We start from the raw sequence: 13889 nt of genomic DNA, 5'->3' as shown, positions 1-13889 counted from the left end.
TTACTTCTCTATTTCAAAATCAGTTATAAATGTGGCAAATGTTTCAAACATTTGTTGTATTGATGACAATTTATTAATTTGGATTTATTGCAAATTGTGCTGAAACAAAAAACTTGAAATATATGACCAATGTATATGATTTGCTCTGATGGGGAATTAACTAAGATTATACCATTTTAGAGCTTGTAAATGATGATTTGGCCCATGATCAAGATTGAGTATTCACAGCATACATTGAGTGAACAAATGGCTTTCACAAGTCTTATCATGGAAAGGATTTGTGTCATGTGCATGCAACATGTGCTTCAAGATTGTTAGTGTTACTGTAAACTGCACCTCCCAATCAGATTGGTTTGCAAAGCACTATTCCAACACAAAATGTGGTTGCCATAGCACCAGCTTGCAAGTTTGCATTCATTAATGATAATTAAGTTTGTGGCTGAAATTCTAAATTGGGATTTTTTTTTGGGGGGGGGACAACTTGCAAACAAACCTACACTTAAGTAATTGTGGAAAAGACCAATTTGTTTAAAATTGTAAACAAGATTCTACAGATGCTGGAAACAGTTTAAAATAAGGCAATGTATGTGTATGTTTTTTTTTGTATCCAAAGATTAAATATGGGTGCCATCTTCAAGTGACACAAGATGATCTGCACTTCCAGATATAATACAGTTCTTACTTTGAATTTGGTCACTATGCCCTTCTATCATCATTATCAATTCCTGTGTCCACACTTGTACTTAAAATATTGTGTACATCCGTCACTGTAATTGCCCTCCCATCTCTTGCAGCACTCTTGAAGATGATAATGTTCAATGGTAATGTGACCATGAGAAATTACAGATGAAATTGCTTTTTTTTTGCAATTACATACTTGTATCTAGTGGAGCCACACCCAAAATCTGGGTGTAATTTAATGGCAGTATTGCTTTATTGGGAATTCTTTACCTTTTTATAGTAAGAATTTTTAAATTATTTATAGATTGCAGATGTTATTGCAGGTTTGTCTGTTATGAAATTTGAGCAAGTCATTTAAAACCAAAAATGGATTCACAATTTAGAACTAATGGCACTGCCAGTTTATCATGGGTTAGTTTAGCTGGGCTATCCAAGAAGGGCCCAGCTTCAGTGATTTTGCTGATGCCCCTTTTATTCTGTAGCATTGTCTTGGGTTAGAGTAAGGGTTTTCTGTTGCTATGTAGTGACCCTGCATCCATTTTCTACTTCAATTGCAGACAAAACTATGCTTGACTTCATTTCTTCCATGATGTCAACTGTCCTCAGGATGGATTTTTTTTTCAGAACAAGTGGTAGTAATGTTTCTTTAAACCAAAGACTTCATTGTTATTTGCACCACCCCTAAGTGACTTTGCTGTGTTAGGTTTTAAGCTTTTTCTAATCTATTTCAATTACTTTTTTTTAGAACCACAATTGGAAATTGATATGTATATACATCAATCACAACAGGATACTTATTTTTCATTTGTGTGGTTATATTATTTAGCAACGGTTTTAATGGAATGAAACAATGAGGGATGTACCCACTTCTGACAAGATTTAAATGCCTCATTATATCAGACTACTGGCTGTATCTGTATGTTGAAATTCTCAGCATATCCACTAGAACTTTTTGCAAAAAAAAATAAATTTAAGTTTTGTGTAGATTTCAAAAAAAAAATTACTGCTCAATGTCTGTTCTAATTACTTCAAGGTTGTGTTCTCGTCATCCAGTATTAGTTACTACTACTGGCATTGAATTCATACCTGCAAATCTATTGCTATGCTCAACCCATTATTATTGCTCCATTAAAAACATCTTCAAATTCCATCTTCTAACTGTGTGTTGGGTAATTCTATTCTATACATGCATTAAATCTTCTCTTGTATTAGGAGTTAACATTGTGAAATGTTCTAATCATTTATCACATTACTGAATGTGCACATTGACTTTTTTTTGCAAATAGGCTAGCACATATCCAACTTTAAAATTACATTCACGTCAAAAAGTACATCAGCAATATAAAACTTTGTTTCATTTTGATTTGTCTGTAAAGATTGGGTCATTCTGCACAATGCCATGAGTGATTATTTGAATTTTGTAATTCACTATAAAAATGTTTTCTCCCACATTAAAAATGCTAAACATACAAAAACTAATTCAGTAAATCTTACCAACTAGAAAATGTGATTTCAAGGCATATAAAATATCAGGAGGAAAATCTTGGTCAGAATAGTTTTATGGAGGTTGATATCTGTTAAGACAGGCTTGCATTTAGAGAGCAAATCCCAAAACCTGATACCCGCATAACTGAACACATGGACACCATTGGCAAGATAAAGGAAATTTGGGGATTGTGGAGAAGTGCCAAGATCCTTTGTAGGGTTGTTAAGACATTTTGGAAATAGTATCCCACTACTAAGAGTTATACAGATTGTAAAATAAGATTTCAAAAGATTACTGCCTTGAATAGGATTAGCTAGCATTATGGGAATAGAAGTGATTGTGGTAAGGATAGGAGCTGTGACTATGCCTTCCTGTAGACTAAGGCTTCTATCTGGCATCCTTTTTACCTATTGGATAATTAGAGAGATGACTGACAGCTATTCCTGTAGTTTTGGCATTTTTTTTGACTAGGTGTAGTTCATGTGCATTTACATCATGCTTATGTTATGTCAATTTATTTGTGTTGATTTGTAAGTAATACGTATATCACATATATATCCGTCTGGATAGCCTCCAACCTGATGGCATGAACATTGACTTTCAAACTTCTGCTAATGCCCCACCTCCCCTTCGTACCCCATCCGTTATTTATGTATATACACATTCCGTCTCTCTGTCTATACCCCTTGCCCATCCTCTGGGTTTCCCCCCCCGCCTTTACTTTCTCCCTGGGCCTCCTGTCCCATGATCCTCTCATATCCCTTTTGCCAATCAACTGTCCAGCTTTTGGCTCCACCCCTCCCCCTCCTGTCTTATTATTTTGGATCTCCCCCTCCCACTTTCAGATCTCTTACAAGCTCTTCCTTCAGTTAGTCCTGACGAAGGGTCTCGGCCCGAAACGTCGACTGTACCTCTTCCTAGAGATGCTGCCTGGCCTGCTGCGTTTACCAGCAACTTTGATGTGTTTTGCTTGAACTTCCAGCATCTGCAGAATTCCTCGTGTTCACATTTCTTGTGCTTTTTGCACCTGAACATTACTAATTTATCTCTACTTTTTTAATCTTTTGTTACTTTCCTGTACAGTATGAGTGTTGAACAGAATAATAGTGATTATGCTGCAAGGAAGGCCACAACAGGGGTATTGCCTTCAGTTTTGGACAATGCGCTACAGGAACAATATGGGATGATGCAAAAATGTTGAGGCTTATTACAGTAGTAAATTGTAGCTCTGAACTGATCTACCTACAGATTTCATAGAAACATAGAAAATAGGTGCAGGAGTAGGCCATTCGGCCCTTCGAGCCTGCACCACCATTTATTATGATCATGGCTGATCATCCAACTCAGAACCCAGCCTTCCCTCCATACCCACTGACCCCTGTAGCCACAAGGGCCATATCTAACTCCCTCTTAAACATAGCCAATGAACTGGCCTCAACAGTTTGCTGTGGCAGAGAATTCCACAGATTCACCACTCTCTGTGTGAAGAAGTTTTTCCTAATCTCGGTCCTAAAAGGCTTCCCCTCTATCCTCAAACTGTGACCCCTCGTTCTGGACCTCCCCAACATCGGGAACAATCTTCCCGCATCTAGCCTGTCCAATCCCTTTAGGATCTTATACGTTTCAATCAGATCCCCCCTCAATCTTCTAAATTCCAACGAGTACAAGCCCAGTTCATCCAGTCTTTCTTCATATGAAAGACCTGCCATCCCAGGAATCAATCTGGTGAACCTTCTTTGTACTCCCTCTATGGCAAGGATGTCTTTCCTCAGATTAGGGGACCAAAACTGCACACAATACTCCAGGTGTGGTCTCACCAAGGCCTTGTACAACTGCAGTAGTACCTCCCTGCTCCTGTACTCGAATCCTCTCGCTATAAATGCCAGCATACCGTTCGCCTTTTTCACCGCCTGCTGTACCTGCATGCCCACTTTCAATGACTGGTGTATAATGACACCCAGGTCTCGTTGCACCTCCCCTTTTCCTAATCGGCCACCATTCAGATAATAATCTGTTTTCCTATTTTTGCCACCAAAGTGGATAACTTCACATTTATCCACATTAAATTGCATCTGCTATGAGTTTGCCCACTCACCCAACCTATCCAAGTCACCCTGCATCCTCTTAGCATCCTCCTCACTGCTAACACTGCCACCCAGCTTCGTGTCATCCGCAAACTTGGAGATGCTGCATTTAATTCCCTCATCCAAGTCATTAATATATATTGTAAACAATTGGGGTCCCAGCACTGAGCCTTGCGGTACCCCACTAGTCACCGCCTGCCATTCTGAAAAGGTCCCGTTTATTCCCACTCTTTGCTTCCTGTCTGCTAACCAATTCTCCACCCACACCAATACCTTACCCCCAATACCGTGTGCTTTAAGTTTGCACACTAATCTCCTGTGCGGGACATTGTCAAAAGCCTTTTGAAAATCCAAATATACCACATCCACTGGTTCTCCCCTATCCACTCTACTAGTTACATCCTCAAAAAATTCTATGAGATTCATCAGACATGATTTTCCTTTCACAAATCCATGCTGACTTTGTCCGATCATTTCACCGCTTTCCAAATGTGCTGTTATCACATCCTTGATAACTGACTCCAGCAGTTTCCCCACCACCGACGTTAGGCTAACCGGTCTATAATTCCCCGGTTTCTCTCTCCCTCCTTTTTTAAAAAGTGGGGTTACATTAGCCACCCTCCAATCCTCAGGAACTAGTCCAGAATCTAACGAGTTTTGAAAAATTATCACTAATGCATCCACTATTTCTTGGGCTACTTCCTTAAGCACTCTGGGATGCAGACCATCTGGCCCTGGGGATTTATCTGCCTTCAATCCCTTCAATTTACCTAACACCACTTCCCTACTAACATGTATTTCACTCAGTTCCTCCATCTCACTGGACCCTCTGTCCCTTACTATTTCTGGAAGATTATTTATGTCCTCCTTAGTGAAGACAGAACCAAAGTAATTATTCAATTGGTCTGCCATGTCCTTGCTCCCCATAATCAATTCACCTGTTTCTGTCTGCAGGGGACCTACATTTGTCTTTATCAGTCTTTTCCTTTTTACATATCTATAAAAGCTTTTACAGTCCGTTTTTATGTTCTCTGCCAGTTTTCTCTCATAATCTTTTTCCCCTTCCTAATTAAGCCCTTTGTCCTCCTCTGCTGAACTCTGAATTTCTCCCAGTCCTCAGGTGAGCCACTTTCTCTGGCTAATTTGGAATAATAGAAACAAAAGTTTTGTAGAGAGACATAAAACAAAGAGGGGTTGTTAACTTAAATATCCTGTCCCTTTATTTTGTTTGGGAAAAGTTGGGAGCATATTTGTCAAGTAGGTTTTTGAAGTCTTTCCTGGAGCTGTAGTGGAAGTAGAAACCACATTTTGAAGAGCGTCTGAATAAATTGTTAAATTATGGAATCTAAAAGGCCAAAGTAAAGAGCAAGAGCTATAGGAAGTGAAAGTAATCTAATGGAAATAGTATAGACTGATTAGTTGAATGGGGTCTACTTTGCTTAAAATTTGTGATGGTTTCTTACTTGCATTGTGTAGTTTTTTATTTTAGCCCGCATTCCCAAAATTTGTCATGATCTAGTCTAGCTGGGTTTGCTGCCTGTGAGCCCTGCATCCAGCTCAGGTTATTTTCGCTGGTACTTTGGGCCTGATGGTAAGTGCAATTGTGGGTTGTGGAAGCCAGCAGCAAATTTCGGCGATGGCATAGCTTTGCTTTCTGTCAAAGCTGTTAAGGTTATTTTTATAATGGTTAAATGCCTTTTTAAAAAAAAAATTGAACTAATTAAAAACATTTGGAGGGGGGGGAATAGTGGCAATTTTCTATTGTATTGTTGGGGATGTGTAGAAAACTTGCTTCCTCACAGAGTCCAAGGCTTCAGTTTTATCTTGTGCAACTTCTTGTCTGACTAGTTTCACCAGTTGAAACAGTCATACTGGCATGATCGAGTAGAGTCAATTTGTGCTCAGCAGTCCTGGGCATGACAGTTAACTTATTCTGCTGCATTGTTTCTGCATCAGCAAGTGCTGGCTTTTTGTTATGTTCTGTTTGGTTACCTTTGTAGTTAAAGAAACATCATTAAAAAATATCCAAAGAGCTTGAAGGGAAAAATAGCAGATATGTAATGTAGTGGCTACTTGAAGAACAAACAAAAACTGCTGAGAGGGAATTACAGGTTTCCCCTGCTAGCCGAAGGTAGAGCGTTCCTGTGAAACCGTTCGTAAGCTGAAATGGCGTAAAGCGAAGAAGCAATTACCATTAATTTATATGGGAAAAATTTTTGAGCGTTCCCAGACCTAAAAAAAATCCTACCAAATCATACCAAATAGCACATAAAACCTAAAATAACACTAATATATAGTAAAAGCAGGAATGATGTGATAATTACACAGCCTATATAAAGTAGAAATAATGTATGTACAGTGTAGTTTCACTTAACAGAATTGGGAAGATTTAGCCAAAACCGATTTGTAGAGAGATTTGTACATGCATGTCGCCACACCTGCCCGCCCAAGGCTTCATGGTCATGGTAGTCTTTCTCGGGGTAAGCATAAGTTTAAAGCGTGCGTCTTTTATCGTAAAAGCAAAGTGGCGTAAAGCGGAGGACACCTGTAACACTTCTAAGTAACTGAGTTACAGGTTGATTATTACGGAAATGGCAAAGACAAATGTACGGTGATTTAAAAACCATCAAAACTAGTGTAACAATAGCAAAATAAGCAGCATAAGCAAAGTTAGCGTTAATGGAATTAGCAGCCAACAAAAAGATTGATTCCCTAACTAACACCCCTCTGCACTAAACTAACAGCACAAAGGCTTAATATGTTAATGTACTAATTCACTTCTACCACACCCCAGCCCACCTGACAAATTACCGTAGCCATAATAAAGCACAACACATAATACCATTGACAGAAACATGGCTCCTACATCCCAGCCCCTAATTATTACACTATAATTACAACTACATACTACAAAAACAGGAGACATGAAATCTTCAAGGATAAATATCTTAACAGTTATGAGGATGTCCTCTTCCTTCTGCAAGCCAAGTCATGTAGCAGTCACCTAGGCCAGAGGTTACCAGCGCTTAGCCCAGTACAGAGTGATCTGTTGTGTCAGTAAGTCAAATCAAAATCATGAACTCAAACTTCCAATGTAAGTGAAGCTTCTAATTCTGTAGCTCCTGAAACCTTGGCCTCCTGTAAGACAGATCTTGGTTAGCAGCTTGTCCAGGCAGTTGGTCTTGATGCGCACCTATTGCACAAATCCTCTTATATCTGGAAACACGAGTGATTCTTCGCCTGATCCATGAGTTGCAAGGCAATATGTCATCAACTATAAATACAATGTCTCCTCAGAGGAAATTGTACTTTATACCTCACCAATTCTGGCTTTCCTGTAACTGGTAAGTACTCCTAAATCTACCATTTCCAAATTAAGTTTGATGTGTATTAGTCCTGCTTCCATCTATGACGACCATAAGTGTCAGCCTCCACTTCCCAAAGGACTTTGTGGAAGCCCTATTCATTAAGATTCTGTGCCTTCATGGTGGAATTGAATACCTTTTGCATAGACCTGATCAATTTCGTCCATGTTCCCTCACAATGTGAGCCTGGGTGTGGGGGTAAAAATCCACTTAATTCCTTTCTGAAGAAGGACGTTACTGATCTGTAAATGGTTCCACTTCTCAATGGCTTCTATTAACTCGCCCTCAGCTCCCAACAAAGTGTGTTGCTTTATCGGAGTGCAATTCACTAACCTGTCCCTGTCTTGCTATGACTTGATGTGAACAGCTCGTATACAAATAAATGTGACCCCATACCTTGTCACTGTACTCCTTCTGTTCTTCACCTCAAAAGGTCCAAAGTAGTCCATTTGTGAAGAGGTTTATTTGGGGTTACCATGTCCAGAGGTAGATCTGCCATGTGCTGGCATCCTAGATCTGTGCAACTGTTGACCAACAATATACTTGGGCAGGATTCTTACAGCTGTACTCACACTGGGAACCCATTATTTTTGATGCAACTTCAACAACGTTTGATTACGGCCACCATGTTCCCCCTCGTGCTCTGAGATTGGGAGATCCTTTGCCAGTAACAGACATGGCTGCCCTACTAAACTGTTCACTAACTCCCAAGACACCATCTTCAAGTACTAACTTGAGCTTGAAAATAAGGCTATTCCTTTCCACACTTTTTCCCCTTTGCAAACTTGAGAATTTTTCTGGAAATCTTTGGCAAAAGCCAGTGATCTCCTTTTCAGCTCCTCCACTGAGATACAACCTTGGCTGATCTGACCTTTGGCCTTTTCAATCTCCCCAAAGAACACCCTTGTTCTTATCCCAAGTCAGACTGAGCAAGAGTCCTGTTCAATTGCTTCTTCTTCTGATTAAGAAACGAGCAGGTTCTTATATCTAAGAATCCAGGGCGCTGACTTTCTCAAACAAGTCCAAGATGAGAAGTGATGGATTATATGTGTTACTGCGTCTACCTTCTCTTGAGTTTCTGATAATCTAGCAGGAGTACCCAGAACAATCAGAATTTACAGGCCATTCACTTTCAGGCTGAAGAACATACTGAGGCCTTGACATCCATGTTTCATTCTTGATATACTTAAGTACAGAAGTGCTACCAGCCCAAAAACTGAGTCATGAAGCTGCATGTGCAATTGCTTCCCCCACAATGTGTCTATACGGTTTGCCACTGTTGCACCAGTGAGCTCCGTACAAGCTATGGAAACTGACTTCAATGGAGCTACCCTAGATTTTCTCATAATAAGAGCACTGTGCACCCGAGAGCACATGTGCAACAAAAGGCAGGTCACTGCTTCATAGTCATCTTTGCTTTCTCTGTAAAGTGGTATAACTGTGCAGTAATAACTTCTCTGAAATCCAGGGGCTTCAAACATTTAATGACCTTGAAGTCTTCCAACTGACAGTTCTTCCAGCCAAGCTCTTGCATAGATCTTGTAGGATGCCCCTTCTGATGAGTGGTCTACCTTGGATCATGGTCTTAACGTGAAAGTATCATACTGAATGCTTCATTGCACACCCAGTACTCTCTTAAAATCTGTTACGAGCCTTGTGGCCCATCAGGCCGGTGCTTATGCCGGTTTCCGTGGCGTGAAGTGACTGAGAGTACGAGACTCTTCCCCCCCCCCCCCACCGGATAGGATGCCAGTCTATCGCGAGGTTAACCCCCAGCATTTTTGCCGTACCCATTCTCAGCTGGGTAAACTTGCTCAAGGACACATATGCTGCCTCAGCCGAAGCTCGAACCCACGACCTTCAGGTCGCTAGTCCAATGCCCTAACCACTTGGCCACGTGCCATACTGTATTGTCTTCACCAAATATATATCTTGATCCAAATCCTTCATGTCTCTCGCTCTTTGCTCCTCTGGTAGCACAGCTAGCACACTGTTGCTTATCCACTTTTGAGTTGAAAGCTGCCTTTACCAAAAATGGATTTAAAGTCATGATAGACACCACTTCTTCATCAGAAGACACGGACACAAGGCAATCCTCTGACAACAGAAGAATGCAAAACCTTATCCATTGTCTTGCAGCTGAGCTGTTCTTCATTATGATCTTTTGGGCATTTCCTAAGGGCAAAGTTGGAACAGCTCAATGAGTTGCTTCAGAGCAATGTACCACCATTCTAAGGTCCACCATAGCTTGGCTGAGGTCACCAGAGAAATCTCTGCAAAACTGTATCTTCTGCTGGTACTTTACCCTTATGAAATATTGGTTCAATATCTGACATGGTCACTACTGGTTCTTTTCTGAATCTGGTTATGACTCCGAACAGTGAGCTATTAAGATTTGGGCCCTATAAGAGCTAAGCATTAAGTGACACCTCTTGTGAAAAGTTGCTGCACAGTCAAACACAACGGGAAGTTTCCCTTCTCTGAGGTGGTAAACACCAGGAAGTGGAATATGCCTGACTTTCCCATCATTTCATTCTAGATCCTCTGCTGGCACTCTTGACATGACCTTTGAAGATGACAACCTTCATGAAAGCTATGTAGACGTGAAATGACAAACCCTCTTCCTTAGATTTGGAGTACACTGTTCTGCAATCTTTCTGTTATTTGACATGTTAACCTCCTTTATAAAGTGGCCATCCACCAGTTTTATAGAATTTGTAACCGGCTCAATATTATGGTCTTTTCTTGACAAATCAGGTTGTTTACCCTGACTGCATTCAGAACTCTACCTGAACCGTTGCTGCCAAAGCTCATCCAAGTTCAAAACTGAGATCCTGTTAACTGTCAGCTCAGGCACCTTTGTCTCCTAGGTCCATTATTAACACTGTGAATTATTTGCAACAGCTCCAATGCTTTAGGTACGTTCGTCCCTATCAACGGCTCATTTTCCAATTCAGTCTCTAGCAAATGGACATGTTTCAGCTCAGACTATCCTTGGAGGTCCCTCTGGTGTGGAATGTTCCTTCCATGGATAGACATACTGGTGTATAAATGTTAGGCAGTTCACAATAGTTTCCCCATCTACAGTTGAAGTCAGAAGTTTACATACACCTTAGAAAATACATTTAAACTCAGTTTTTCACAATTCCTGACATTTAATCCTAAAAAATTTCCCTGTCTTAGGTCAGTTAGGATCACTATTTTAAGAATCTGAAATGTCAGAATAATAGTAGAGAGGATGTTTTATTTCAGCTTTTATTTTGTTCATCACTTTCCCAGTGGGTCAGAAGTTTACATACACTTTGTTAGTATTTGGTAGCATTGCCTTTAATTTGTTTAACTTGGATCAAATGTTTTGGGTAGCTTTCTACAAGCTTCTCACAGTTAAGTAGCTGGAATTTTGTTCCATTCCTCCAGACAGAACTGGTGTAACTGAGTCAGGTTTATAGGCCTCCTTGCTCGCACACGCTTTTTCAGTTCTGCCCACAAATTTTCTATCGGATTGAGGTCAGGGCTTTGTGATGGCCACTCCAATACCTTGACTTTGTTGTCGTTAAGCAATTTTGCCACAACTTTGGAGGTATGCTTGGGGTCATTGTCCATTTGGAAGACCCATTTGTGATGGAGCTTTAACTTCCTGGCTGATGTCTTGAGATGTTGCTTCAATATATCCACATGATTTTCCTTTCTCATGATGCCATCTATTTTGTGAAGTGCACCAGTCCCTCCTGCAGCAAAGCACCCCCACAACATGATGGTGCCACCCCCATGCTTCACGGTTGAAATGCTGTTCTTCGGCTTGCAAGCCTCACTCTTTTGCCTCCAAACATAACGATAGTCATTATGGCCAAACAGTTCAATTTTTGTTTCGTCAGACCAGAGGACATTTCTCCAAAAAGTAAGATCTTTGTCCCCATGTGCACTTACAAACTGTAGTCTGGCTTCTTTATGGCAGTTTTGGAGCAGTGGCTTCTTCCTTGCTGAGCAGCCTTTCAGGTTATGTCGATATAGGACTCGTCTTACTGTGGATATAGATACTTGTCTACCTGTTTCCTCCAGCATCATCACAAGGTCCTTTGCTGTTGTTCTGGGATTGTTTTGCACTTTTTGTGCCAAAGTACGTTCATCTCTAGGAGACAGAATGCGTCTCCTTCCTGAGCGGTATGACGACTGCGTTGTCCTATGGTGTTTATACTTGTGTACTATTGTTTGTACAGATGAGCGTTCGGAAATTGTTTCCAAGGATGAACCAGACTTGACATCATTTTTTGACCTCAATCCGATAGAAGATTTGTGGGCAGAACTGAAAAAGCATGTGTGAGCAAGGAGGCCTACAAACCTGACTCAGTTCCACCAGTTCTGTCTGGAGGAATGGAACAAAATTCCTGTGAGAAGCTTGTGGAAGGCTACCCAAAATGTTTGACCCAAGTTAAACAATTTAAAGGCAATGCTACCAGATGCTAACAAAAGTGTATGTAAACTTCTGACCCACTGGGAAAGTGGTGAAAGAAATAAGAACTGAAATAAATCATCCTCTCTACTATTATTCTGACATTTCACATTCTCAAAATAAAGTAGTGATCCTAGCTGACCTAAGACAGGGAATGTTTTCTAGGATTAAATGTCAGGAATTGTGAAAAACTGAGTTTAAATGCATTTGGCTAAGGTGTATACAGGTGTCCCCCTTTTTTGAACGTTCACCTTACGAAACCTCGCTGTTACGAAAGACCTACATTAGTTACCTGTTTTCGCTAACAGAAGGTGCTTTCACTGTTATGATAAAAGGAAGCGCGTGCCCCGAGCAGCCAAGCTACTCCCCCGGAACTGCATTCTAGTTGGCATTGCTTAAACACGTTCCTGGGAGCATCTGTGCTTTATGCCGATTTATTTTGAGCATCCGTTTGCAAGATGAGTTCTAATGTATCGGAAAAGCCTAAAAGAGCTCGTAAGGGTGTTACACTTAGCATAAAACTAGACATAATTAAGCGTTTGGATCATGGTGAACGAAGTAAGGACAAAGTGGGTTTGGCTTGTGGAAGTTGACGAGGATGATGTTGAAGAGGCTTTGGCATCCCAAGACCAAGAACTGATAGAAGAATAGCTGATGCAATTGGAAGATGAAAGGATAACAATCGAAACCGAATGCAGTAGCGAATGGACCAAAAGTGAAGTCTTCCAGAAACTGAACGTGAAGCAACTGCGTGAGATTTTCGCTATAATGATTGCAGAAAAGTACGACTTTAATTTTGAAAGGATACGTAGGTTTAGGGCATATTTGCAGGATGGTTTGAGTGCTTACAAAGAACTGTATGATAGAAAAATGTGCGAGGCTAAGCAGTCAAGCATACTGTCGTTTTTCAAGCCTTCCACATCAGCCACAGCAGATGATGAACCTTGACCTTTGACATCGAGGTAGGCAGACATAGAAGAAAATGACCTGCCTGCCCTGATGGAAACAGACGACGATGAGAGGACACCCCAGTGTCCCACCACCCCAACCTCCTGGCCGCCGATGGATACTGATCCGCAAAGAATGCAGAGGTGCAGCGGTGGCCGGGACGCACCCAGCACATCTTTTAAGAAAAAAAGCCAAAATAAACAAGCTAATTAATTACATGCCGGGTGGCACCTAATTAATTAGCTTGTTTATTTCTGCTTTTTTCTTAAAGATGTGCTGGTGTGTCCCGGCCACCGCGGAACCACTGCATTGCCCCAACCGCCGACGACTCAGTCTAACACTTCATCAGTGTGCTCAGCGCTGCCTTCCCGATTCCGGTTAAGTTATACTACACTGTACATACATTATTTCTACTCTATATAGGCTGTGTATTTTTGTGTGTTATTTGGTATGATTTGGCAGCTTCATAGCTTAAAGGTTACTGGAGAGAGTGTTTCTGCCAAGAGAGCTTGTGTGAGATTTTCACTATGGTGGACAGTGCGGCGATGATTGTAGAAAAGTATTTCTACTTTATATAGGCTGTGTATTTATCATATCATTCCTGCTGTTAATATATGTTACTGTTACTTAAGGGTTTGTATGTTATTTGGCGTGATTTGGTAGGTTAATTTTTGGGTCTGCGAACGCTCACAAATTTTTCCCATATAAATAAATGGTAATTGCTTCTTCACTTTACGACATTCTGGCTTACAAACCGTTTCATAGGAATGCTCTACCTTCGGATGGCGGGGGAAACCTGTATAAACTTCTGACTTCAACTGTAAGTCAGCCATTTCCAATCCTGAAGCAATGTAGCTATATACGACCTTCTCTTG

The 13889-nt window shown here is 40.7% G+C and overlaps 1 protein-coding gene across 4 annotated transcripts in view; it reads left to right on the top strand.

Annotated features, from left to right (window-relative positions):
- Positions 1-13889, top strand: part of slc39a10 (solute carrier family 39 member 10) — an 86367-nt gene that overhangs the window by 2837 nt on the left and 69641 nt on the right. The window lies entirely within an intron of this gene.

This window comes from Mobula hypostoma, chromosome 6, assembly GCF_963921235.1.
Source record: "Mobula hypostoma chromosome 6, sMobHyp1.1, whole genome shotgun sequence".
Lineage (NCBI taxonomy): Eukaryota > Metazoa > Chordata > Chondrichthyes > Myliobatiformes > Myliobatidae > Mobula > Mobula hypostoma.
Note: the sequence above shows the minus strand (reverse complement) of the source record. Positions and strands in the feature narration are given on the sequence as shown.